This window comes from Heteronotia binoei, chromosome 5 (genome assembly GCF_032191835.1).
Source record: "Heteronotia binoei isolate CCM8104 ecotype False Entrance Well chromosome 5, APGP_CSIRO_Hbin_v1, whole genome shotgun sequence".
In the NCBI taxonomy this organism is placed as follows: Eukaryota; Metazoa; Chordata; class Lepidosauria; order Squamata; family Gekkonidae; genus Heteronotia; species Heteronotia binoei.
The window spans coordinates 59715662-59741794 of record NC_083227.1 but is presented as its reverse complement, the minus strand read 5'-3'; positions in this window follow the sequence as shown (position 1 = coordinate 59741794).

Genomic DNA, 26133 nt, shown 5'->3' with positions numbered 1-26133 from the left:
AGACAGCACGAGGATCCTGCCAGTTCCTTTTTGACCACCGCGCTGAGAGGATCTCCTTCAATTGCTCCGGTCGGTATGGTAATCCTTTGGATTTTTCTTGTTGTTATATAGCCCGTTTGTTGTTTTCTTAGTTAGTAGTAAATAGTTAAATAGTTATAGTTAGTTGTTGTTTGAAAAAAAAAGACTGTTGTTGTCGGACTTTGCCCCTTGGGGCTTTATTCCCCCCCCCCCCATTCCCTCAGAAATTGTTCTGTGTGGGTTCCGGTGGCATTGGGTTTTTTTTAAAGGTTGCCGCAAGTGTGGTCGCAAAATTGCACCTCCTGACGGTCACTCCCTCTGCTTACTGTGTCTGGGCGAGGGACACTGAGTCGATTCATGTCTGCATTGCTTGAGTTTCTCAAAGCAAACCCACAAAAACCGGTTGGCAAGGCTATAGGCAGCACTTGTGGAATCGGCTCTTTGCCGAAAATGGCAACGGGCCTGTCGGTATCGATGGGGGAACCCACCCTGGCCCCGATGGTTACATCGGTCGATTCATCATCACCTGTGCAGACTGATATGCCGACTGAGTGAAGCCAATCCACGAAGTGAAGGGTTAGTGGTGACTCCGGCCAAGAAACGTTGGGACGATTCGGGGACCCGATCGTCCCTCCCAAAGAAGTCTAAGTCAAAGGAGAAACGGAAGAACAGACTTTCCCGCACTGCTTCTCGGGATACTTCGGTATAGACGCAAGCTGCTCCACCCCGGGAGATCCTGGCGTCTCCACGTCCAAGTGTCCTTTGGTGTCGAGAAATAGAGGTTTGCAGCTGATCCGCCTGTCGGGATCTGAGCAGGAGATAGACCTGACCCAGCGTACCCACTCATCGGGATCGTGTCATCGGAGTGACAGTGGTTTGATATCGGAGATCGAGGCTTCGGTGCCGAACAAACCCCTGGCACCTCTTGCACCGACTATGGGAAGAAGAAGAAGATATTGGGTTTATATCCCGCCCTCCACTCCAAAGAGTCTCAGAGCGGCTCACAATCTCCTTTACCTTCCTCCCCCACAACAGACACCCTGTGAGGTGGGTGGGGCTGGAGAGGGCTCTCACAGCAGCTGCCCTTTCAAGGACAACTTCTGCCAGAGCTATGGCTGACCCAAGGCCTGCTAGCAGGTGCAAGTGGAGGAGTGGGGAATCAAACCTGGTTCTCCCAGATAAGAGTCCGCGCACTTAACCACTACACCAAACTGGCTCTTAAACACCAAACTGGCACTTAACCACTACACCAAACTGGCTCTCCGTCAAACTGGGACGGAGAGAGCTTGAACTAGCTGCTATGGTTCGACATTTCCCGCCACTTACGCTGTGGTATTAACGTCAGTGGCCTTGCTCCTATGGTTACCTGTACCTGCCATACCAGTGGTACCCTCCACGTGACTTCCCCGAATGGGATCAGCGGTCGGAAGCCTCTCATCTTTCGTGGGTTTCACATCACTCCGAGCATCGATGTCGATTCCTCCCGAGAGATGCAAAGAGAGGGTGGAGGAAGTGCAAGTGCGCTCGTCGGTATCGATGCGGTCACCCAAGCGAGCTTCGACTCCGATTCTTTGAGAGCACTCTGTGAGAAGAGACTCCTCGTCATCTGACTCTGAGGTCGGTACCGATGATCCTGACAGGGCAGTGGAACCTTCGCCAGAGTCACATATTGCTGTGGACCTTCCCATATCTCCATTGGAAGATCTGAAGTCTTATGGGGACAATTGACTAGTTGCCACATAAACTATCTGGAACTGTTGGCAATTCATTTCGCCCTTCGGTCTTTCTATCCCATAGTAGCGGGGAAGGCGGTGGCCCTGTTGACGGACAATACTACAGCCCTTTGTTATGTCAACAGGCAGGGCGGGACAGTCTCTCGATGGCTCTGTGCATTAGCAATAGAACTGTGGATGGAGTGTCTGGAGCATGGCATCTATGTAAAGGCTGAGCACCTTCCAGGGGTGCTCAGTCTGCAGGCGGACTCGTTGAGCAGAGGAGCAGCATCTCCACACATGTGGGAGATGCAGTGGTGCTTCCTTCGACCTGTGTTTCAGCTCTGAGGGTATCCTCAGGTGGATGTGTTTGCCACAGCTGGAAATTGGAAGTGTTCTCTGTTCTGTTCCGGGGGGGCATGGATCCAGAGTCATTGGGAGACGTCCTGATGTTCTCGTGGAACAATTGGTTCCTATATGTTTCCGCCTTTGCTGACAAGAGTTGTCAACAAAATTGCAAGAGAAAGGCCGCGCTGCATCCTAGTGACTCCGTGGTGGCCTCGGCAGAACTGGTTCCGATCTTGCTTCAACTAGTGAGGGGGTTTTTTTAATCAGTTTCCAGTGGAACCGGACCTTCTGTCAGCCTTGGACGGTCACATGTTCCATCACAACATGCCTCATTTGAAGCTGACGGCGTGGTTCATCAACCCTGTGAGTTCTCCAGCAGAGTTCAACATAGTAGAAAGTTGTCTATCCATGCTTCCTATGACAGGAAGTGGGGGAAGTTTCTTCAGTTTTTGGCTGGCCCTACAGTCTCACCCCAACGGGTGGGTCTATTGGTGATTTTTGATTTTCTGTTATCTTTGGTGGATGCTGGACTTTCCTTTTCTTCTGTTAAAGTTTATTTATCAGCAATATCAGTGTACCATGAGTCTGTTGAGGGGCATTCAGTTTTTGCGCACCCTCATTTGAAGAGGTTTCTAAAAGGTCTGCTCAGATTGTATCCACCGTCAAGATCATCTCCACAGTTGTGGGACTTTACTTTAGTATTGGACAGGTTGACTCGGCGTCCCTTCGAGCCAATGGCAACATGTTCTCTACAGCTTCTGTCCTGGAAGACTGCTTTTTTGGTAGCAATCACATCAGCACGCGGTGTAGGGGAGCTCATGGCTATGCGTTGTGACTACCCATATCTAGTTTTTCAGGAGTCCGGAGTGTCGTTGGCTCCTGATGTTTCTTTTCTTTCCAAGGTAGTTTCCCAGTTTCACCTTAAGTTGGACGTTTGGTTACCCACGTTTTATCCCATGCCTTCCTCGGATGAGGAATGTCGGTGGCATGCTTTGGACGTTAAGCGTGCATTATTGTTTTATTTGAGTTGTTCTAAGAGTTTTCGTCAGGACCAGCATCTTTTTGTTTCTTATGCTGCTCCTAAGTTGGGCTCCAGAATTTCATCTCAGCGGCTTTCGAAGTGGCTCACTGAGACTATTAAACTGTACTACTTGTTGGCAAAGAAGCCGTTGCCTGGGCCCATTCGTGGACACTCTACTAGAGCGATGGCGACATCGGCGGCGTTCCTGAAAGGCATTTCCCTGACGGACGTGTGCAAGGCTGCCACCTCGTCTTCTCTGCATGCTTTCAGAGTTTTCGTCAGGACCAGCATCTTTTTGTTTCTTATGCTGCTCCTAAGTTGGGCTCCAGAATTTCATCTCAGCGGCTTTCGAAGTGGCTCACTGAGACTATTAAACTGTACTACTTGTTGGCAAAGAAGCCGTTGCCTGGGCCCATTCGTGGACACTCTACTAGAGCGATGGCGACATCGGCGGCGTTCCTGAAAGGCATTTCCCTGACGGACGTGTGCAAGGCTGCCACCTCGTCTTCTCTGCATGCTTTCATGAAGCACTACGCTCTGGATGTGCATGCTCAGCAGCGGACTCGTCTGGGAGCTGTGGTGCTGTAAGCTGTCTCTTCTGGTTGACCGTCTTCCCGCCTCCAGGTATGTCTTGCTTGCTAATCTCCCATGAGTGTGAAGCACAGAGACCATGAGGAAGATAAACAGGTTGCTTACCTGTAACTGTAGATCTTCGAGTGGTCATCTGTGCATTCACACTACCCGCCCTCCTTCCCCATTGCTAACAGTCTCCCTATGTTAGGGGCTTCCAGCGGTCAAGAAGAAACTGGCGGGATCCTCGCACTGGCTCCGGTGAGCATGCGTACTGGGATGCCTGCGCATGCTCACTGGTGCCAAGCGCAAAAAAATCCGGGCTTTTTAGGTACCTATTTGGGGGATCGGCGCAGGTGCTATATCCCATGAGTGTAAATGCACAGATGACCACTCGAAAATCTACAGTTACAGGTAAGCAACCGGTCTTTTGCCATTGGATCCTAACTTTGTATCACTTTAACATTCTTAAGCACTACCCACCAGCTATATGTAAGTTCTCTTCACTGTACCCCATTCCCTCATCTAAAGAAGTATGCATGCATATGAAAGCTTACATTCTGAATAACACTTTGTTGGTCTTAAAGATGCTACTTGACTTCTACTTGGTCCTCATAATACTTTGGGAGTGGGTCATAGAATTGAAATGTTGTGTGATTTGGATGATTTTGGCCTGAGCAAAGAGTAACAGCATTTGACATGAATTAGTGAGATTACTTTGGTAATAGTCTAAGATTACAATATCACTATCTGAGATATGAGAAATAAATGTTATCAGAAATTGAAGTTCACCTTGAATGATATGAATTCTACCAGACAGATCACATAATACAGCTGAAAAAATTACATTAGTATTGATAGCATTTAGCTTCCATAAGGGACTTCCATTTTTAAAGACAATGTAATGCAAACGCTCTATTTGGTATTGTTATATACTCAACTCATATCCCCGGGTGGTGAGAAGTTCCACGATTATTGCTACAGGGTTTGGTTTCTTTTGTATGAGAAAACACTGAAGAGTTGTGCATCTTTATAATATTTGCAGAAAACAGTAAAGACAAATACACTCTGATAAACAGATAGCATAGATTTTTGCAGAAGGAACTGGTGGTAGCTGCTGTATGCTTAGGGATTCTCTTCAGCAACGTCAGTTGCTAATCTGAGCTAAATGGGGGGGGGGAAGGTAGATGTAAATTTGTGGCGCTGTTATAGTTGCTGCATAAGCTGAAGTTTATGCACTGTGATAATACTAATGACTGACAGGCTCAGTGATGCATGGCTAGAGGAAATCAGTGGTATAATCAGAGAAGCTTATCAGCCTTTTTGTCATTAAATATTAGTGATAAATAATGCACTTCATTTTGTGTAGATAGACATATTTAATTCTGATTATACAGACTTTAATAAGGGTCATGACTGAATGAAAAACTGATGTTTGGTAACTTAAAAGATAAAAATACATTTTGTTTCAACATAGCCCTCAGTGTCGTCTTGACTATCCAGCCTCATTAGTCTTGACCAGCTGCTGTATTCTGGAAAGGTTTTTGCGACTTTTTTCTTTTTTGCTCACTTTGTTCCTTGAAGACGCTGAAGTGAATACCTCAAAAGAACAAAACCAGAACTGAGAGACAGTACAATAAATATTTTTGAATAGTCTAGTTCTCCAGTTCTGAATATGTTCAGCAGTATAGCTGCTGGTGTAGAGGTTGTTATAAGAGAGCCAGTTTGGTGTAGTGGTTAAGTGTGTGGACTCTAATCTGGGAGAACCAGGTTTGATCCCCCACTCTGCCACATGCAGCTGCTGGAGTAACCTTGGGTGTCTGATGTGGGGAGAGGAAGGGAAGGAAATTGTAAGCTGCTATGAGACTTTGAGTGAATGGCAAGGGTATAAATTTAGTCTCCTCATTTTCCTTCTTTGCTATTTGATAGCATAACTGGTTTTCGGATAAGCTTGGATGCCTCTCAGATTAGTTCATATAGACACATCGAGGTAGAGAAGTGTTCTGCACTTGTAAATAGTTCAACAGGGTGGTGATGGTGCACACCAGTTGTATTTGATACTCCCATGGGAAATGCAGTGGAATGGGGTTCTGGAACCTCTTTGAGGAAACAAAATTCTCAAAAAATGTTTAAAAGTTTATGAGGGGTACCCATCTGTTTTTCTTTCATTTCCCTCTTGAGAGTTCTGGCACCTCTTTTTCCGGAAAAACGCCCCTGGCTACTCTTAAATTGGCTTGCACTTACATCTGCTGAACCATTTATGGGATAAAGATAATTTTGTAGTAGATATTATAGAATCATAGATTTGAAAGGACCCATAAAGGCCATCTTTTCCAACCCCTTGCTTAATACAGGATCTACCTAAAGCATTCCAAGTGTTCATCCAACTGCTGCTTAAAGACTGCCAGTGAAGGGGAGCTCACCACCTCCCAAGGTTCCACTGCTGGACTACTCCTACTGCAAAAAAAAAAATCTAATATCCAGCCAGTGTCTTTCCACTAGTAATTTGAACCCATGATTGTGAGTCCTATCCTCTGTTGCCAACAGGAACAGCTCCCTGCCCTCATCTAAGTGACAGCCTTTCAGATACTTGAAGAGAGTGATCATGTTCCCCCTCAACCTCTTTTTTCCCAGACTGAACACTTCTAAGTCCCTCAGCCTTTCCTCATAGGACTTGGTCTCCAGGCCCCTAATCATCTTCATCACTATCTTTGTATCACATCAGTTGCAGAACTGCTCCATTCTGTCCAAATCCCTTTTGAAGCGAGGCCTCTAGAACTGCAGATCAGTACTTGAGCGATGTACAGTGGGACTATGACATCTTGCGATTAGCATGTTATGTCTCAAGAGACCCCCCCCCCAGACCACTTTAGCTTTTTTGCCACTGCATTATACTGATTGCTCATACTTAGCTTGCAGTACCCATGTGTGGGACATACCCAGAAGTGTTTCCCCCGTCCAGTATGTGTGCTACTCATTTCTGTTATGCAGTTGTAGAACTCTGCACTTATCCTTGTTGAATTGCATCTTATTCACATCATCCCACTTTTCCAGTATGTTCAGATCTTATTGAATTCTATCTCTATTTTAGAGTGTGTTCGCTACTCTGCCCAATTTGGTGTCACCTGCAAATTTAATGAATAGTTCTTTCTCCCTCTGAGGCAGTCGGACATCTTGTGGGTGATTTCCCATCCTACTCGTAGGGAGGCAGGAACAATTTTTAAACTTCTTGTTCCTGCTGGGAGTCACCCATTTTCCTCAGTTCGTTTCCTGCCTCAGTAGGGAGAGCATCTCGTCAGACCTTGTCTTACCTTCACTCTAATAGTCTGATCCCTTTTTATAGCCTTCTACTTCCTATCTTTAAAAAAAAAAGATTCCTTTCCCCCCTTCTGAACCCCTTTACTCTTTGTCTCTGTGTGTGTGTTCTTACATTTCCTCGGAACTTTCTCTCTGCCCTGCTCTCACCCGCCAATTCTGCCTGCTCCATTGAGGCGTAGTCCCTGGAGCGAAGGCTCTGCTGGGCATAGTGAGTTCTCATATGCCGTTCAGCAGATGGAAACACTGAAGTCAGTAGCAGAATCCTTACAACCTCAAGACCTTATGACATCGATAGATCTCTTGGAAGCATACCTACATGTCCCCATATTTGTAGGATTCTGCTACTGTGGAAACCATTATCAGTTCAGGGTACTCCCATTTGGCCTGTCATCAGCTCCACAAGTGTTTACCAAGATGCTAGTGAACCCAATAATGGTACTGAGGGAGAAAGGGATCCTGATTCACATGTACCTCGATGATAGCCTTATTCGAGCACCATCAATGAGGAGAGCACATCAGGATATATCCACAACAATCAAGTGCTTGCAAGATTTTGGCTTTATAGTGAACTCACAGAAAAGCTCGTTGCAACCACTTCAGCACATGGAACACCTGGGGGTCGTTATAGATACTACATCTCATCGACTTTATCTACCAAAGAAAAAAGCTATAAAAATACAGGAGACAGCAAAAGCAGCCATAAAGGCCAAGCAATCCTCTCTCATGTCATTGACAGCACTCCAGGGCCAGATGGTCTCCTCCATAGACACTATACAGTGGGGGAGATTCCACATCAGGCAGCTGCAATCCTTCCTGCATCCATACCAGAGTCACATCGAAAAAGTCAAACATTCTACTCAAGTTACCACTTCAGGTAAAGATGAGCTTACGATGGTGGACCAAACTATCGAACCTACTTCAAGGAAAATTCTCCTGGACAAGTGACACGATCCAGTTGTTCATGAATGCCAGTTTGTCGGGGTGGGGAGCGACGCTCCACAACTCACCAGTGCAAGGCCAGTGGTCTTTGCAGGAAGCGAGACTTCTGATAAATGTCTTGGAACTAAAGGCAATCAGGTTGCCCTCCTCCGCTTTGCTCCTCAGTTGCACAACAGTCATGTCCTCATTTGAACAGACAGTGTTTCGGCAAAGGCATATGTCAACAAGCAGGGGGGATCCAGGTCCAGGGATCTACACAAGGAGGCGTGCAAACTATTCATATGGGTGCAGTCACACATAGCATCGATCAGAGCGGAGCACATAAAAGGGACATTGAACACTCAAGTGGTTTGTGGTTGAGTTGGCAGAGGATCGACCAAGGAGAATGGGCCCTGAGCCAGAGGGTATTGTCGCCCACTTCGGAATACCAGCCATAGACCTATTTGCATCTCCACTCAATAACAAACTGAAGAGGTTCTACTCCCGATATTTCCACCCAAAGGCGGAAGCCATAGATGTGCTGATGACACAATGGCCAAGGAAGCTGTTATTTGCCTTTCCACCAATCCCACTGATTCCATGACTAATCAGAAAGATAAGGGAACAACGGGCAGAGATAGTGGTAGTAGCACCGTATTGGCCCAGGAGACCGTGGTTCGCGGATCTGCAGGAGCTATCAATTCAACATCCACTGACATTGGAGGTTCACTCAGGGATGCTGCAGCAAGATCCGATTCTTCAACCACGACCAGAGTGGTTGCGCTTGACAGCACGGCGATTGAGAGGTCGAAACTCTTACGAATAGGGTACTCCAGTCAAGTCATTGCAACCATGTTAGCATCTAGAAAACTATCTACACAAAGGTTGTATAACATGGCTTGGAAAGCCTTCGTGAGATGGTGCCACAGGAAACACTGTGACCCATTAAAGCCCAAGATAAGTGACATTTTATCTTTTATGCAGGATGGTTTATCTATGGGCCTTAAGGTGGCTACTCTTCGTAGGCAAATCGCAGCATTGTTGACGGTTCTTCCCAGGTGGAACAGAGATCCAATTTCCAGACACCCGGACATCCGGTGTTTCCTGAGGGGTGCCACCCTCTCGCTTCCACCTCAGGTTCACAAGTTCCCTACCTGGAAGCTAAATACAGTGTTGACGGCTCTGACCAAAACCCCATTTGAACCTATTAAGGACATCTCCTTAGCTTTCTTGAGGATGAAGACCATATTCCTTGTAGCTATAACATCCGGTAGAAGGGTGTCAGAACTAAGCGCATGGTCAGTGAATTCCAACCTTTGCATTTTCCACAAGGATAAGTTTGTGTTGTACACAGATCCCACCTTTCAGCCAAAAGTAACTTCTAAGTTCCATAAGTCGCAAGAGATCAGTTTGCCATCCTTTTGTCCCAATCCTAAGCACCCCAAGAAGTCACATGGCATACCTTGGATGTCCACAGGGCACTAAAGTGTTACATACACAAGATGGAGCAGATAAGGAAAATGGACTCCTTATTTATAAACATCTCTACTCCTCACGTAGGGAAAAAGATGTCCAAATCAGCTCTTAGTAAGACCATCCGGGTATGCATAACGGAGGCATACAAAGCTCAGGGGATTCCAGTCCCGGCAGGTATAACAGCACATTCGGTGAGGAGTGAGGCCACCAGCGCAGGTTCTGTGAACAGAGCGTCTGTCGAAGAGATCTGTAAAGCTGCAACATGGTCCTCAATATCGACATTTATCAACTTATGATTCTGCAGATGCAGCATTTGGTCGCAAGGTACTGCAGAATGTCCTGGGGGACACCGACTGTTCTTTCCCTCCCTCACACTAGGAACACTGCTTTAGGATGTCCCACAAGATGTCCGACTGCCTCAGAGGGAGAACAATCATTGGATACTCACCGTGAAGGGTCCTTCTCCTCTGAGGACAGGAGGACATCTTGGCCCTCCCTAACAGCTGTCAGTGCCCTTCAGGGGTTCTTCTCTATTAGATACTAATTCACAGTAGAGCTATTCATCATACTGAATTTATTCCCAGGGATTTTGGCGGTGCTTTCTTTTTCTCAATGTGTTCTGCCTTTTCTTGTTGAGCTGTTACCTGTTGTTAGTCAATGTTTTGCTGGCATACATGTTCTTTCTCAGTATCTTTCCATCTGTTTATAGCTCACGTCTTGCGGAGTTGTCGAACTGAGGAAAATGGGTGACTCCCAGCAGGAACAGGAAGTTAAAAAATTGTTGCTGTCCCCCTATGAGTAGGGTGGGAAATCACCCAGAAGATTTCCTCCTGTCCTCAGAGGAGAAGGACCCTTCATGGTGAGTATCCAATGGTCATGCACCCCATAATCCAGATCATTTTTAACAATATTGAAAAGTACCAGAAACAAATCCCATGGCATCCCAATGGATACCTCCCTCCAATCAGATGAAATACCATTGATAATTACTCTTTTAGTGCAGTTCTCCAACCAGTTCCCTATCCACCTAACTGTCCTAGAGCAATCTGCAGCCTTCCAGTTTACCCATCAGAACATCGTAGGGAACACTGTCAAAAGTTTTACTGACATCCAGGTAAACAACATCAATGGTGTTCCCATGATCCAATAAGTTTGTCACTTGATCAAAGAAGGAAATGAGGTTGATCTGACAGGACCTGTTGGAGACAAATCCATGTTGGATTCCTTAGATCACCAAGCTGTCCTTCAGATGCTCACAGAATGACTCTTAAAATCTGCTCCAGTGTCTTCTTTGGGATACAGGTCAGACTGGCTGGCTTATAGTTTCCTGGGTTATCCTTCCTCCCTTTTTTGAAGATTGGGATAACATTTGCCCTTCACTCTTGTGGTACACCTTCCATCCTCCAAGAGACCTTGAAGATGATGGCCCTGCAAGCTCTCTAGAAAGTTCTTTGAATGCTCTAGGGTGCACACCACCTGGCCCTGGGGATTTGTACTCATCCAGTGCAGTCAGGTGCCTCCCAACAATCTCTTTGTCAGCCAGCAGCTCAGATGCTGTGCCTTGCCTACAACCATCTTTAGAAAAGCCTGTTTTCTTCTTTAGGGGGGAAACTGAAGCAAAATAGGCATTGAGCCTTTTTGCTTTCTTTCTGTCCTCTGTCAGAGTTTCTTCTGTTTCACCCAGTAGGGGCCTATCACTTCTTTTACCTTGTGTTTCCTCTTCACATATCCGAAGAAGCTTTTCATCTTGTAGTGAGCCTCCCTGACCAACCTCAGCTCACTCTGAGCTTTGGCCTCTCTGATGACTGACTCAAAATGTTTAGCAACCCTTAGATACTTTTCTTTTTAGGTACGTCCTTCCCTCCATTCCTTGAACATTTCCTTTTTCTTCCTTAGCTTATCATGGAGCTCTCTGTTCATCCACATTGGCTTCTTAGATCGCCTACTATCTTGTTGGAGAGTAATTGCTTGAGCTTGCAAGTGATCTTGTTTTAGGAGAGCCTACCTTTCACTTGCTCCTTTCCAATCCAGCTTGGAATGATTCTCAGCATTAAAATGGATTTAAGTCCTAAAATCTAACATACGTGGCTGGCTATGAATTTCTTTGGCCCCCCACAACAAAAATAATTCTAAGAGGACATGGTCACTTCCCCCACTACCTTCACTCCATTCACCAACTCTTGTCTGTTGGTTAGTATTGAGTATGGCCAACAGCTTCCTTCACCATTTGAAAAAGGAAGTTGTTGACCAGACAGGTCAGGAAGTTCTGTGACTCTGGACACTAGCAGAGTTTCTTTCCCAGGACACATCAGGGAAGATGAAGTCACCCATAAGTACAAGGTCATGTTGCTTGGATACACTGTCAAGCTGCTCAAGGAGGGCAGCATCCATCTCCTTATCCTGCTCAGGCGGTCATGGTCATGTGAATTCACTGTTGGACCATGCTCCATGCTTTCCTTACCTTATATGCATTATTAAGTTGTTATGAATGTTATTTGTCAGTATCAGTGGTTTGTATCCTTGAAGATTTTGTTGGGTTACCTTGATTTTTATTTTGTCTACTTCATTTATACCCTGCCTTTCTTCCTACTGGGGTTGAAGAAGCTTACTTCCATTTCCCTGTGATGCTGAGAGTGGGTTACTGGCCCAGGGTCACTCAAGAAGCTTCCATGGTGGAGTGGGGATTCAGACATGGTCTTCCAGATCCTAGTCTGACATTTTAACCACTATACCACTCTGTCTCTCTAATTTTGATTTATTGTGGGGCAATTTTTTTTGTGGTATGCAATAAAGAATTATTTAATATGATATTTGTCAGATGCAAATAAGCCTGTTTGGCAGATACCTATCTCAAACTATATTTTTAACTGGCTCCTGCTTATGTGAGATGCCTCGAGGCTTCATATCCATTCATCCTTGTGGTATGATCTGATTTTGCAATTTAAAATCAAGCAAAGCTGTTTTGACAGGTATCTTGCTGAGGTAGGCTCTGCTTATAAGGCACTTTCACTCCGGGGGATTGTCCAGAAGAGTTCCCTTTTTCTTCGTGTTACTCTGTGTGTGTGTGTGCACACGCACACACGTGCATGCACGCACACACACATATATATACACACACACATATTAGAGAGATGGGTGGTAAGGCTGTGTTGTAATTGGAATATATATGCTTCCTTTCTGCAATCTGATAATTATCATGGTGCACCACATTTTCCTTGAGAGGGTGCTACATACAGTCTGGCATTCTGGTGTGATTTGGGTGTAGCTCGGTAAATAAAGTATTAGCGACATATTCTAATTGCTGCTCAATCATGTGTGGTCCTGGTAGGCTTTTAAATTCTCTGCCTCTGTTTCCCAGTCTTTAATAATGAAAATAATTACCACCTACCTCACAGGGTTATTGTTAGGATGAGTAAGCTAAAGCTCATACTTATATACTCAATGTGATGTGTAATAGAAATAGAACAGAAAAAGAAAGTGTTTGATTTGGACAGAAGCACTCTTGTATCATCACAATGAGACTAGCATTGAATTTGGATACATAATTAAACTTTATAACATTGAAAACGTTGAACTCTTAAATAATACATTACTATTGTACACATGACACCATATTAATTGTAGACAAAATTAGCCACAAATTTAACAATAGACACATCCTTAAAATCTCTCTCTCTCATTATCATCCTCTAATTCTGTAGTTTGTCATACATAAAATGTTCATGCTATACATCTGGAGTGACTAAAACTTGTTTTTACTAATTCCAAAAGAGAAATATAGGAATTTTTTCAGTGCTCTCCAAAATTCCCATTTTTTTTGCTTGAAAATCAGACAATCTATTATAGCAGCTTCACACAATGAAACAATACACTTGCAGCATCTCCCACTGCCTCAGGAAACGAAGTACTGTTAAAATTATCCTATGAATCAACCATGATATGGAACTTGGAGTGTTATAGGGCTCTCTTTTACCTCTAAGTACTGCTTCTGTTGCTACTTTTTCTGGAAAAGGGGTAAGGAAGAATGGTGTTTATAGTTTTACAGATTTTTAGAGCTGTTGAATGGGAGCTGAAAGTTTGGTGAGTTGTTTTCTGACATAGTGAATAGGGATGTGCAAAAAAAATGGATTCGGAAGTATACGGGGGAAAAAAATTCGGAATCCCGTATATTTCTGAATTCCGTAGTCGGAATAGCCGCATATACGGTAGATGCGCGACTATTTCCGAATATACGGCCCCATTGTACCCTATGGGCCATTGAAATCAATGGCAAATAGGGTATATTTGAAGCCGCCTGGAGGGGAGGGGGTTTGAGGGAGAGCCACCAAATTTGCAGGGGACCTGCAGGGGATTCTCCCCTACAAACCCCCCAAGTCCCAAAAAGATTGGGCCAGGGGGTCCCATTCCAGGGGCACCCAAAGAGGCCCTAAAACTGCAGGGAACCCGCGGGGGACTCTCCCCTACAAAACCCCAAAGAAGATTGGGCCAGGGGGTCCCTGTCTTTGGGCTCCCTAAAAGGCCCATTGCCAACAATGATGGGGAAAGCCCGATTAGCCACTTCCTCCACTATAATTGCTGTGGGGAAAGTGGCTCTGGCCAGAGGGGAGTTTGAGGGAAAGGCCCCAAAACTGCAGGGCAGCTTCAGGGGACTCCCCAGCATGAAACCCCCCTGGCCCCAAAAGACTGCACCCATCTGTGGGCACCCCAAAAGGAACACTGCTCCCAATGGTGAAAAAAACCCAATTAGAGCCACTTCCTCACTGTAATTGTCGTGGGAAAAGTGGCTCTGGGGAGCAGGAGGTTTTGAGGAGAGCCCCCAAACTGCTGTGCAGTTTCAGGGCACTGTCCCACACAGAACCCACAAGGCCAAAAAAAAATTGGAACAGAGGGTCCAATTCCTGGGGCACCCAAAGCCAAACCTAACTTCACACCAGATAATCTCTATAGGACCCAAATGCACTACATCCCTCTATCTACTCTATGAACCCTGCAGGCCTGGAACCAATATAAACCCAGTTGCCAACGTCACTGCCACACAAAACACAATCTGCTCAAGGTCTGCTCTGGAGACCTGGCTGCAGCAAAACCAGATGCCAGCTCTCCAGCCCTGCCCCAAACAACACGGGGAGAGCTGGCCAGGCACAACAAGCCTGCTAGTTCTGGGTCTCTCACCCAGGTGCCAGCTTCCCTGCCACAGAACACACAATCTACAGATGCCAGCTCTCCAGCCCTGCCTCAAACAACATGGGGAGAGCTGGCCAAGCACAACAAGCCTGCTGGTTCTGGGTCTCTCACCCAGGTGCCAGCTCCCCCCCCAACCCCCCCCCCCCCCCAGAACCAGGAAAAGGGACAACAGGAGAAGGCCAAGAAACTCAATTGTTAAAAAAGTGGCCTTTTAAACAATGAAAATTAGGCCAAACAGCACCCCCCCCCCCAAGAACCAGAACCAGAAGAGAAAAGGAACATCAGCAGGAAAACACAGCAGCAACAATCAAACACAGAATCCTTTTAAAACAGTAAAAAACTTAACTTTTAACAATACAGGAACTTTACCAACCCTTCCCCCCCCCAAAAAAAACCCCCCTGCACCCTAATCCCAAGAAATCCAAGCCACCAAAATCAGGAAAAGTAAAAGGACACTGCACTTTTAAAAGTCCTCTCACTAAAGTAAGATATGGGCAAATTGTCAAAAACCCCTCCCCCCCAGCAGAACCCCCTAACCCCAAATAAGCTAGTACCCACTACCCAAATCTGGACAAGTAAAGGGACTCTGAGTCTTAAAAAGTCCTTTTACCAACTAAAATAAAAACAAGAACCCCAAGACTGTCTTACCTTTTAGACGTCTTCTCTTACTCCAAGCAAGTCTGGTAAGGCTGAGCAGCAGCAGCTGCCTGAGGCCAAGGGGCAGCACAGCACAATCTCTCTCATACACAGACAAAAGAACAACATTGTTGCTGATGGCTGAAGGATCAGCTACACAAAAGCCCTTCAAAGCATGCATTTGCAATGCATTTTGCAAATGCATGCTTTGGATTGGCTGCTGGGGCTCCTCTTCCCCCTCCCCCCCCTCCCCAAAGGCGGGAAAGGAGGCAAGCAGCTCCCCTGAGGCTGCAGAAGCCCCTTTCCCGCCTTTTGCATTGACTTCCGTATACTTCCAAATATTTATATGGAAGTATACGGGGCGCTATACTCGGCTCCCGCATAATGGGCCCCAATTGGAATCGGCTCTATTTGATTCCGTATACAGCCGAATCAGGGGTGATTCGGTGGTTGATTCGGTTCAGCCGAACCAAATGCACACCCCTAATAGTGAACATACACATCACTGCTTCTCTCTCTCTCTCTTTCTCTCTCTCTCATACACACACACACACACTTCATTCAGTTCTCAGACAATTACAGTGCCATTCTTAGAATTATATTCATTGACTTTAGTGGACTTCGAAATGCCTAAGTCTTCTTAGGATAGCACTGAGTGAATACAAGTTTTTAAATCTTCATCGCGGTCTCTGTGCAGTCCCACACATGGGTTTTCCTGCCGGAACGAACCCGATGTCCGAAAATTTAAAGCTAGCCTAGGCGTTTATTTTGGCGCGCATTCCCTCCCGCTCTGGGGAGCAGGCATCCACTGCACATGCCCGGAGCGAGGGGAAGGCGCTCCACCCACCCATTTCCTTTCTAACCGCCACCCGGGATAGTCCTTCCTCGTTGTGTCTCCTCAATTTGCTAGCCTTCTTACCTTTTACCATAGTCCTTCCTGACCTACGTCTTGCTCTTTGTTCGTCTTACTCTTTGTTCTTCTATTGGTATCGTATTATATATATATCTTACCCGCTTTACTATCGCTTTGCCTTCTTTCCCTCTACCCCTCCCCCCCCTCCTTGGTGTAGGAAGGAAAGGATCCAAAGATCACTTTTAAAAAGTGTACTCGTTGCAGGATGAAAGTCCCCTCGACAGACGGTCACTCTCAGTGCTTGTTTTGCTTGGGGGAGGCCCACAGAACCGACGCCTGTATCTATTTCAGCCAGTTCGGAAAACAGGCAAGAAAAAACCAGCGGCAAGGCTGAAGAGTCATCTTCTAGAATCTTCACTGCGGCCTGTGATGTCCCACGCTTCTGGGTCCCAAAGTTCATTGCCTTCCCTGACCCCGCAAAGGGACGTGGCGAAACTGGCAGCTTCAGTGGCATCCGTTCCCAGTAAGCCTAAGTCCGGCAAGCATACCAAGAAGTCGGACGACTCCAAGAAGAAACATCACTTGGAACCGTCGTCAAAGCAACAGCAGAAGTCGAAAACATCGAAGTTGACTTTGAGGACCCAGTCAGATGCTACAACTTCTGACACCATGACTACAACATCGGTACCGAAAACCTTGGTATCGAAATCTACGGCACCTATCGTTCCACCAGAATTCTCGATGCCCGCTGATGTTATTGCTGACGAGATCATATGGATTCGATCCCGGTCACCATCCATCCACGAGTCCCTGCCTGAAGACATTTTAGCCATGGAGTCCATGGAACCATCACCTCGACCCCAACAAAGAGCCAACCTTCTCGCGGCATATTCATTCCGTGAGGTGTCTGTGCCAAGAGCATTTAAGGATTCTGCTGTCTCCCCACTCCAGCAGGAATCTCCGGCCCGTCAGTACCGAGAAAGGTCTCCGAGTCGACGTAGAGATCGATACTACTATTACAGCCAGTCCAGATCTCAGTCGCCATCTCCGTACCGGCGTCACTACTACAGGCCTTCTAGATCTGCATCCATTGAATATCAATATACATATCATGACCAACCTCGGTACCATGAGGAAGACCAACCTCGATACCACGAGGAATCTTATCCACCTCTCCATCGAGAAGAAGTGCATTGTTACAAGCATGTTGCAGACCCTCATCACAGTTACCAGGATGAAGCCTACTATCAGCACCGACAGGAACTGAAACAGACGTTGCCGGCTCCATTGACATCCAAACATATACCACACACTCAGACCAAGCTACCGCGGTGACAAAACCTCTATCTGTGATAACACCGGTACTTGACAGACCCTCGACTCCAGTAGAAGTCCAAGAGGACTCCGAAGCCGAAAACTCTGAGTTATCACATTCAGCCTCGTCCCCAACATCACCAGCATCTGACACTACAAAACTAGCTGACCTATCTCCATCTGAAGGATCCAAGTCGTATCTGGATCTACTCACGAATATGGCAAATACACTCAACATAAAATTAACTACAGACTTGCTGAGGGTATCAGACATGGTCCATGACCTGGTCCACGCTGACATGCTTGCAGGATCCTTCTTACCAATGCTACCTGTCCATTTAGAAACATTAAAGGAAGCTTGGGATAAGCCGGCATCAGTTCCTCCAACGTCCAAACGTATTGAATCCTTATACAAGATACATGCACCAGATTCAAAATTTTTGTATAGTCATCCTGCTCCAAATTCGATGATTGTCCATTCCTCTTCAAAGTCGAAGCAGACACGTCACCCTGTTCCGCCAGAGAAAGAAGGGAAAAAGTTGGATACATTGGGCAGAAAGCTCTACTCCCTTTCTACTGCTACATCCAAAATTCATAATTATTTAGCCTATTTTGCTGCCTATTCTTTCAATTTATCATCCCAGCTGAATGCACTAGTTCCATCCTTACCTGAGACCTCACAGAAGCAAGCTTCAGAGATACTGCATGAACTTAACCGTGTGAGTAAGCAACAAATCAACTCAGTGTGGCACGCAGTGGCTTGCTTTTCAAGAACCATGGCTACTTCCATTGCCTTACGCAGACATGCTTGGCTTCGTTCATCATCACTCCAACCTGATATAAAATTTAAGATAGAGGATTTGCCTTTTGATGGCCAAGGTTTATTTAATGCAACCACTGATGACATCTTAACTACAGTAGATGACTGCAGAAAGAGAGCCAAGAGATTGGGGGTTAACCAGCAACAACCTCTAACAGGCAGAAAGGCTGGAAAACACCCTTTTACAAGCGTCCCTGTTCCCCCAGGCAAGCTGATTATCGGAAACGAAAAGCTCCTCCGGCCAAGCAACCATTCCATCAACGTCCGCGACCACAGTCGACCAAAAAAGCGGCTACGGCCACAAAACAGTCTCTTTGACTTGCTGATGCCACCACCACCACCGATACATCATCTTCATTCCCGTACAACAAGGCTACTTCCCTTTTACCCCATGTGGGAATCCATAACAACGGATTCATGGGTCCTGGCAATCATCCACAGGGGTTACACCATAGAGTTCGCTTTGCCCCCGAAGCACCATCGCTTCATACCTACCCCTCCTTCTCTACCTCTTCAGGAAGAGATTGTTACCTTGCTGGCCAAGGAAGCCATAGAACCAGTACCACCTCAATACCATCGCACAGGGTTTTACTCCCGATATTTTCTGGTCCCAAAGAAGGATGGAGGGCAATGTCCAATACTGGACCTTCACGAACTCAACCATCACATCCGATACAAAAAATTCCGCATGATCACCCTGCAGTCTATCCTCCCTCTAATTCCCAAAAACGCTTGGATGGCACTCATAGACCTCCAAGACGCCTATTTTCATCTTACCATTACCCATTGCCACAGAAGATTTCTAAGGTTCGCTGTTGGGAACAATCACTATCAGTTCCGGGCTCTTCCCTTCGGCCTGTCAACAGCACCAAGGGTCTTCACCGAGTGCATGGCGGTGGTAGCGGCGTCACTACGTCAACGGAAAATCTCTGTATACCCGTACATAGACGACTGGCTCATTGTGGCTCAATCCCAAGAGCAGCTTCAACAGGACATTTCCACCACGCTGACACGCCTGTCTTCTCTAGGCCTACAAGTCAACCTTCAGAAATCCAATCTTGTCCCGACACAGGACATCCAATTTATAGGCGCACGCCTATCAACGATAACACACAAAGCCTATCTGCCGGCAGACAGAGTTCACAATATTCAGACCTTAGCCAATACCATCATATCTCACCCAACCCAGACAGCTTTCACCTTCCAATGCATGCTGGGTCTTATGGCGGCTACGACTTCTGTCCTCTGTCATGCAAGGCTTTGCATGAGACCCCTACAATTGTGGTTCGTTCCGTCGTTCCATCCACACCGTCAAAAGTCAGCAAACTTTATTAACAGTTCCACATCACATTCTTCCAGCAATGGAATGGTGAACAATAGAAGATCACCTTCTGGCAGGAATGCCATTCCTGAGATCACCTCCATCAGCCATTGTCACGACAGACGCTTCAAGATGGGGTTGGGGAGCCCATCTCGACACCCTAACAGTGCAGGGACAGTGGACAGCCTACGAGAAATCCCTCCATATCAACTGTCTGGAACTCCTGGCGGTCTACAGGGCACTCAAATCTTTCCTACCATCTCTTCACGGTCTACACATCCAAGTCACATCAGACAATATTGCGACTGTATACTACATCAACTGTCAAGGAGGTACTGCATCTACCCGTCTGTGCAAGAGAGCTCTAGCTCTTTGGTATTGGAGCATTGCCCACAACATACACCTGACAGCTGTACATCTACCTGGAATCCAGAATATCCAAGCAGATACTCTCAGTCGCCAACTCGTGAACAATCACGAATGGACACTTAAATGATCTTATCTCCAACCAATGTTCAAAATGTTCGGAGTTCCAGTCATAGATGTATTTGCTTCACCGGACAATGCCCAACGCACATGGTTTTACATGCGAGGTCCCCCTTCTACTCAGTCTGCGGGAGATGCTTTTCTCCACCAATGGAAAGGACCGCTTCATTACCTCTTTCCACCTATTCCTCTAATAATGAGAACGCTCCAAAAGATTCAATTAGATCAGACCAATTGCATATTAATAACATCCTGGTGGCCCCATCAACCATGGTTCACCACACTTCTCCTCCTCTCCAACAGGGTATTTCATTACTTCCCTCAAACTCGGGACCTCCTTTCTCAACAGAATGGCAAGGTCCTACATCACAATCCAGCACTCTTGCGATTAACTGCTTGGAGGATCAGTTTTTAGAGTTTCCTGCGGAAGTTTGACATGTTCTATTAAATACCAGAAAACCATCCATCAGAAGATCCTATTCTCTGAAATGGAGATGGTTTACTCAATATGCTTCCCAGCACAATTTCTTACCTACATCATCTTCCATAGCTCAAATTCTATCATACACTTTATCCCTCTCCGACTCCAGCCTAGCTTACTCCTCCTTAAACGTTCATTTGGCTGCCATTTCAGCCTTCCATCCACATATCGAAGGACGCACGGTGTTTTCTCATCCTGCTGCAAAAATCATTCCTCAACAGCATTCTGCACCTAAGACCCCCAATTCGGCAACTTCAATCGACATGGAGTTTATCTCTTGTCTTAAGTCAACTAATGAAACCTCCCTTCGAGCCAATGGCATCTATACCACTGCATCTCTTGTCATGGAAAACAGCACTGTTGGTGGCACTTACATCTGGCAAAAGAGCAAGTGATGTTTGTGCTTTCTGGACAGACCCACCTTACACTGTCTTTCACCATGACAGAGTGGTTCTGCGTCCTGATCCAACTTTTCTCCCAAAGGTCGTTTCAACTTACCATCTAGGAAAACCGACCACATTACCTTCCTTTTTCCAAAATCCTAGTGACATGGGCCAACGAACTTTACACAATCTCGATGTACATCGGGCTCTTGCTTATTATATTGATAGAACAAGCCCTTTTCGTAAGGACTCAAGACTTTTCGTAGCCTAAGGGACTCATAAACAAGGGCAAAGGATTTTTACACAGAGACTCTCAAAATGGCTTGTGGCTGCTATTAAGTTATGCTATCAATTAGCTAAACAGACTGTACCTGAACATTTACGAGCCCATTCCACTAGAGCTCTCTCTACGTCCTCGGCTTTCTCCAGAGGCATACCAATTGAAGAAATCTGTGCTGCTGCAAACTGGTCTTTTACATTGACATTTGCCACGCACTACGTGTTAGATGTCCGTGCACGGCGAGACGTGTCCTTCGGACAAGCTGTACTTCGCTCTAACTTTGATTGAAACCTGCAGCCTCTTCTCCTGTAAGTACAATAATTTCTTTTGGGTGTCTATATGCATACTTAATTTATGCCGTTCGTCTACAGAACCAGCACCCACCTCCATGCACTTCAGCTTACTAGTCACCCATGTGTGGGACTGCACAGAGACCACGATGAAGATAAGCAGGTTGCTTACCTGTAACTGATGATCTTCGAGTGGTCATCTGTGCAGTCACACACGCCCACCCAGCTTTCCCTGCTGCTGGTTTTTCTGCTACGTTTTACATTTAAGATTCCTCTATGCAGCGACTAGAAGAAAATGGGTGGGTGGAGTGCCTTCCCCTCGCTCTAGGCATGCACAGTGGATGCTTGCTCCCCAGAGCGGGAGGGAATGCACGCCAAAATAAACGCCTAGGCTAGCTTTAAATTCTCCGAGGTCGGGTTCGTTTTGGTGGGAAATCCCATGTGTGTGACTGCACAGATGACCACTCAAAGATCATCAGTTACAGGTAAGCAACCTGTTTTTTTTATTTATTTATTCAATTTATACCCCACCCTCCCTGCTGAGGCAGGCTCAGGGCGGTTATACAAAGTTATATTATTTCAGATATTCAAAATTTTAGATCCAAAATGTGTGATAGAGCTTTCTGAGCGTACTGCTTCGCACTGACTGTGGAGTTGCTTTGATCACATGGGTAGGGCTCATATATTCTTATGCATGCTTGCCTCTCTTATGCATGCAGTAGCTTTCAGCCTTGGCCTATGGTTGTCAGGACCAATTGTCATGGCAGTGAGGGGATTGGGGGACATTCTGGGAGTGGGTGGGGATGTTGTGTGACGTGCATACGTCACCCAGAAGTGATGTAGGCACACTGGGTACTTTGGGGGCAGTGCTGTGGCTTTTGGGCAAAACTCTATGGTAAAATTGCCCTCAAGCCATGGAGTTCTGCTCAAAATCCAGAACATCATCCCCCAATGTCACCAACGTGCCTATGTTGCTTCTGAGTAATCCCAGCGTGTTGTGCACAATGTTACTGTTTTTTGGGGGAATTTTCTCCAGCTGGCTGCTGGTGGGCATGAGCCCATGAAAGCAGGGGGTTTCCTACCCCTGCCTGGGAATGTTAACCCTAATACTGGCCCATGTACATGTGTGGCTTACCTTCCTTAATAGCAGTTTTTTTTGCATTGAAATAGCATACAGTTTTAATTGTCTTAACGATGCCTGTTGGTTTTATTGGTTTTAAAGATGTTTTTATTATGTATGTTTTAATTGGTTAGTTGCCTTGTGTATTCCTTATTATGGCAGAAAGGTAGGGTATACATTATATTAAATAACAAAAAAGTATAATATTTTTAGGGTTTTTTTTTAAAAAATAGCTTGTTTACACTAGCAATATCCCCCTTCTACTATTAAGTTGTTCAACTGGTTTCCTAATGTTTATAATTTTATCCAGCAATCAAGAAGTATACAGCCACTGCCAGCTTTACGTTATACTCTTTATGAGATGACTCTGGTCAAGGTCAGAATCAAACCGAGATTGCTGTAGGCAATCAAAGGAAAGTGTGAAAGGCCATAGTTTTCTGAACTTATATGGAGACTTCATGGGCACTGTGTAGTTATGAACATAACTCCTCTTGGATACAATACTGGGAAACATGTACTGAATGTCAAAGACACCTGAGACTTCAGGGCATATTGTTCTGGAGGGCCTTGCTGGAACTGCTTGGGGAAATTAGATGTAGGACAGAATATTTTATATGAACTGGCTCTTTTTGTAGGACCACTGCCTAGCAGCTTGGTAGAGAGCTGGTATGGTACAGCATTTAAGGAGGAGATCTACAAATCAGTAGTTTGCAACTCACCTCTGCAGTGAACTCATGAGAGTAGCCATAAGCAAGCTACTCTCTCTGTTGGCATCAGCCCTTCATTTGCAACATAGGTGTTTTTTAAGGGTTATGACAAAATAATGTATGTAAAGCATTTTGAGCATTAGAAAGCGCTATATAAATACTATTGTTCAATAGATCTACTTTGTAAAAAATGTATTGCTTATCCTTGAGTACAGCAGGAAAGGAATAGAAGACAGACTGATTTCCAACAACCTTCAGTGGGAATTTTGTCTCAGATTCCTTTCCAAATGCACCAAACTTCAGCATCTGCACAGAAACACTAAGCAATTTACATAATTTCTTTTAGAAGAAGCTTGATGTTTTTCCCCCTTCATAAGAAAAGCACTTTTGAATAGAATCTTAATTGTTACATTTGTTCAGAGTTCCCCTCCCCTTATTTAATCCATTTGAGAGCTTATTTCAAGAGCTGTAAGACAAAAGGCGAAAAAACAGTTAAATGAGTTATAGACCTTTCTGTAGACTCAGATTGCACCCAGAATTAAATGGCTGTCTAACCCCACCCTCAACATCCAAATAATTACAACCAGCACAAAACCTCAAATTTTGTTTCCTGCTGAGATAGTTCACCTGTTTAAAAGTTTTGTTTGCACTTACATTTTTAATCAGTGGTTTAAATGGGTGCTTTCCTCCTTAGATGAGAGCCAACATGGTATAGTGGTTAGAGTGCTGGGCCAGGATCTAGAGACCAAGGTTTGAATTTCCATTTTGTAATGGAAGGTTTCCGGGTGACCATGTGTAAGCCATTCTACCTCACAGGGCAGTAAAGTGGGGCATGCATGTATGCATGTATAAAGTAAATACTAAAACAGGCTGGAAGGAACCCCAAGACTCACCTGAAACAGTTTAGAAAAAAATCATACTGCCTCTCCAGGAATCTGCCCAAGCTGCTTACACCCCCCCCCCAAAAAAAAAAATTAAAGCATTTTAATTAAAAATCCAGCATTAAAAAAGCAGCATAAATGTATAGACTATAAAACAGACCACTGTCAGCTTAAAATAGCAGTTCCCAGACTAAAATAATATTAAAAACCAAGGGCATTCCATAAGCATGGTCTCACCACTGAAAGTCTCTGACTGCTATCTTGAAGGCGGGGGACAGAAAGCAGATTTGTGAGGCAGATTGTAACTGGCGGGTTGAACAGTAGGGGAAGAGGTGGTCCATCAAGCATCGTTGCTCTAACACATTCAGGGCTGTAAAGGTAAGAATGAATGATCTAGCCTGGATTTAATCAGAGCATGGATCACTGTGGCTAGTTCATGCTGTAGTAACAATTAGGAATAATGTGCAGACTGGTAGGACCCTTTTAGCTAATTACCTGCCTCTGTTGGCTGTCAGTTTGTCTAGCTTCCTTCATACCATTCTGTCCCACCAAAATATTCATTTTGTCATTGCCAGATATGATGGATAGGTCCCAAGGAATGGTTGCAAGGTACATGATAGGAAAAAAATAACATACACAGCATACTTGCTGAACCAAAGTAGGTATGGATCTTGTCAGGGCCTCAGAAAACATAGGATATTGATGAAATATCTAACACTTTGTGCCAGTGGCTGTAATTTTGCTTTAAAGCTTGGAAGATGCAATTGTGGCTCAGTTCAGGTATCATCTGTTTTGTCTGTGAGGCTGAATGAATAGCTTCCACAGACCACCTACAACTAAGCTGCAAATTGATCCCAAGTTTAAGTCCATTGGACTGATAAGCATCTTTATTATTTATTTATTTATTTATTACTTTTCATTTATATCCCGCCCTCTCCGCAAGCGGACTCAGGGCGGCTTACAACATTATAAAACAATTAATCCAATAAAACATATAAAACCATAATTTACATATCAACTTTAAAACCATTCTATAGCGCTATTTCCATCCAGTATAGGCGGTATTGACTTCTTAACTATGAACAGACCCACCGGTGTCTGGTGGCAGCCCTTTTTCAGTTAGACCACAAAAGCCTGTTTAAACAGTTCGGTCTTACAGGCCCTGCGGAACGCAGATAAATCCCGCAGGGCCCTTATAGCTTCTGGGAGGGTGTTCCAAAGTTCTGGCGCTGCCACCGAAAAAGCCCTGGATCTCGTTACACATAGCCTGGCTTCTCTTGGGCCAGGGGCGGACAACAGATTTTTTGTCCCTGATCGCAGTGCTCTCTGGGGGATATATGGGGAAAGGCGGTCCCGTAGATAGGCAGGTCCCTGACCATAGAAGGCTTTAAAGGTTAATACCAACACCTTGAAGCGAACTCGGAATACAACAGGCAACCAGTGCAGCTCTCTCAGCATTGGCTGAATGTGCTCCCATCGCGGCAGCCCCATTAGCAGCCGTGCCACAGCGTTCTGCACTAGCTGTAGTCTCCGGGTTAGCGTCAAGGGTAGCCCCATGTAGAGAGCATTACAGTGATCTATTCTTGAGGTGACCGTAGCATGGATTACCGTCGCTAAGTCGTTGCGCTCCAGGTAAGGGGCCAGCTGCCGCGCTTGCCGAAGATGAAAAAAGGCAGATCTAACAGTGGCTGCCACCTGAGCCTCCATTGTAAGGGAGGACTCAAGGAGCACGCCTAAGCTCTTGACCTTAGGGACCGGTATCAATGGTACCCCGTCAAGGGCCGGCAGCTGGATCTCTCTCCCCGGACCGCCCCGACCCAGGTAGAGAATCTCCGTCTTCGTCGGATTCAATTTCAGTCGACTCAGTCTGAGCCAAGAGGCCACGGCTTGTAACACCAGGTCTAGATTTTCCAGGGTACAGTCAGACTGGCCACCCATCAACAGATAGAGCTGGGTGTCATCCACATATTGATGGCAACCCAGTCCATACCTCCTG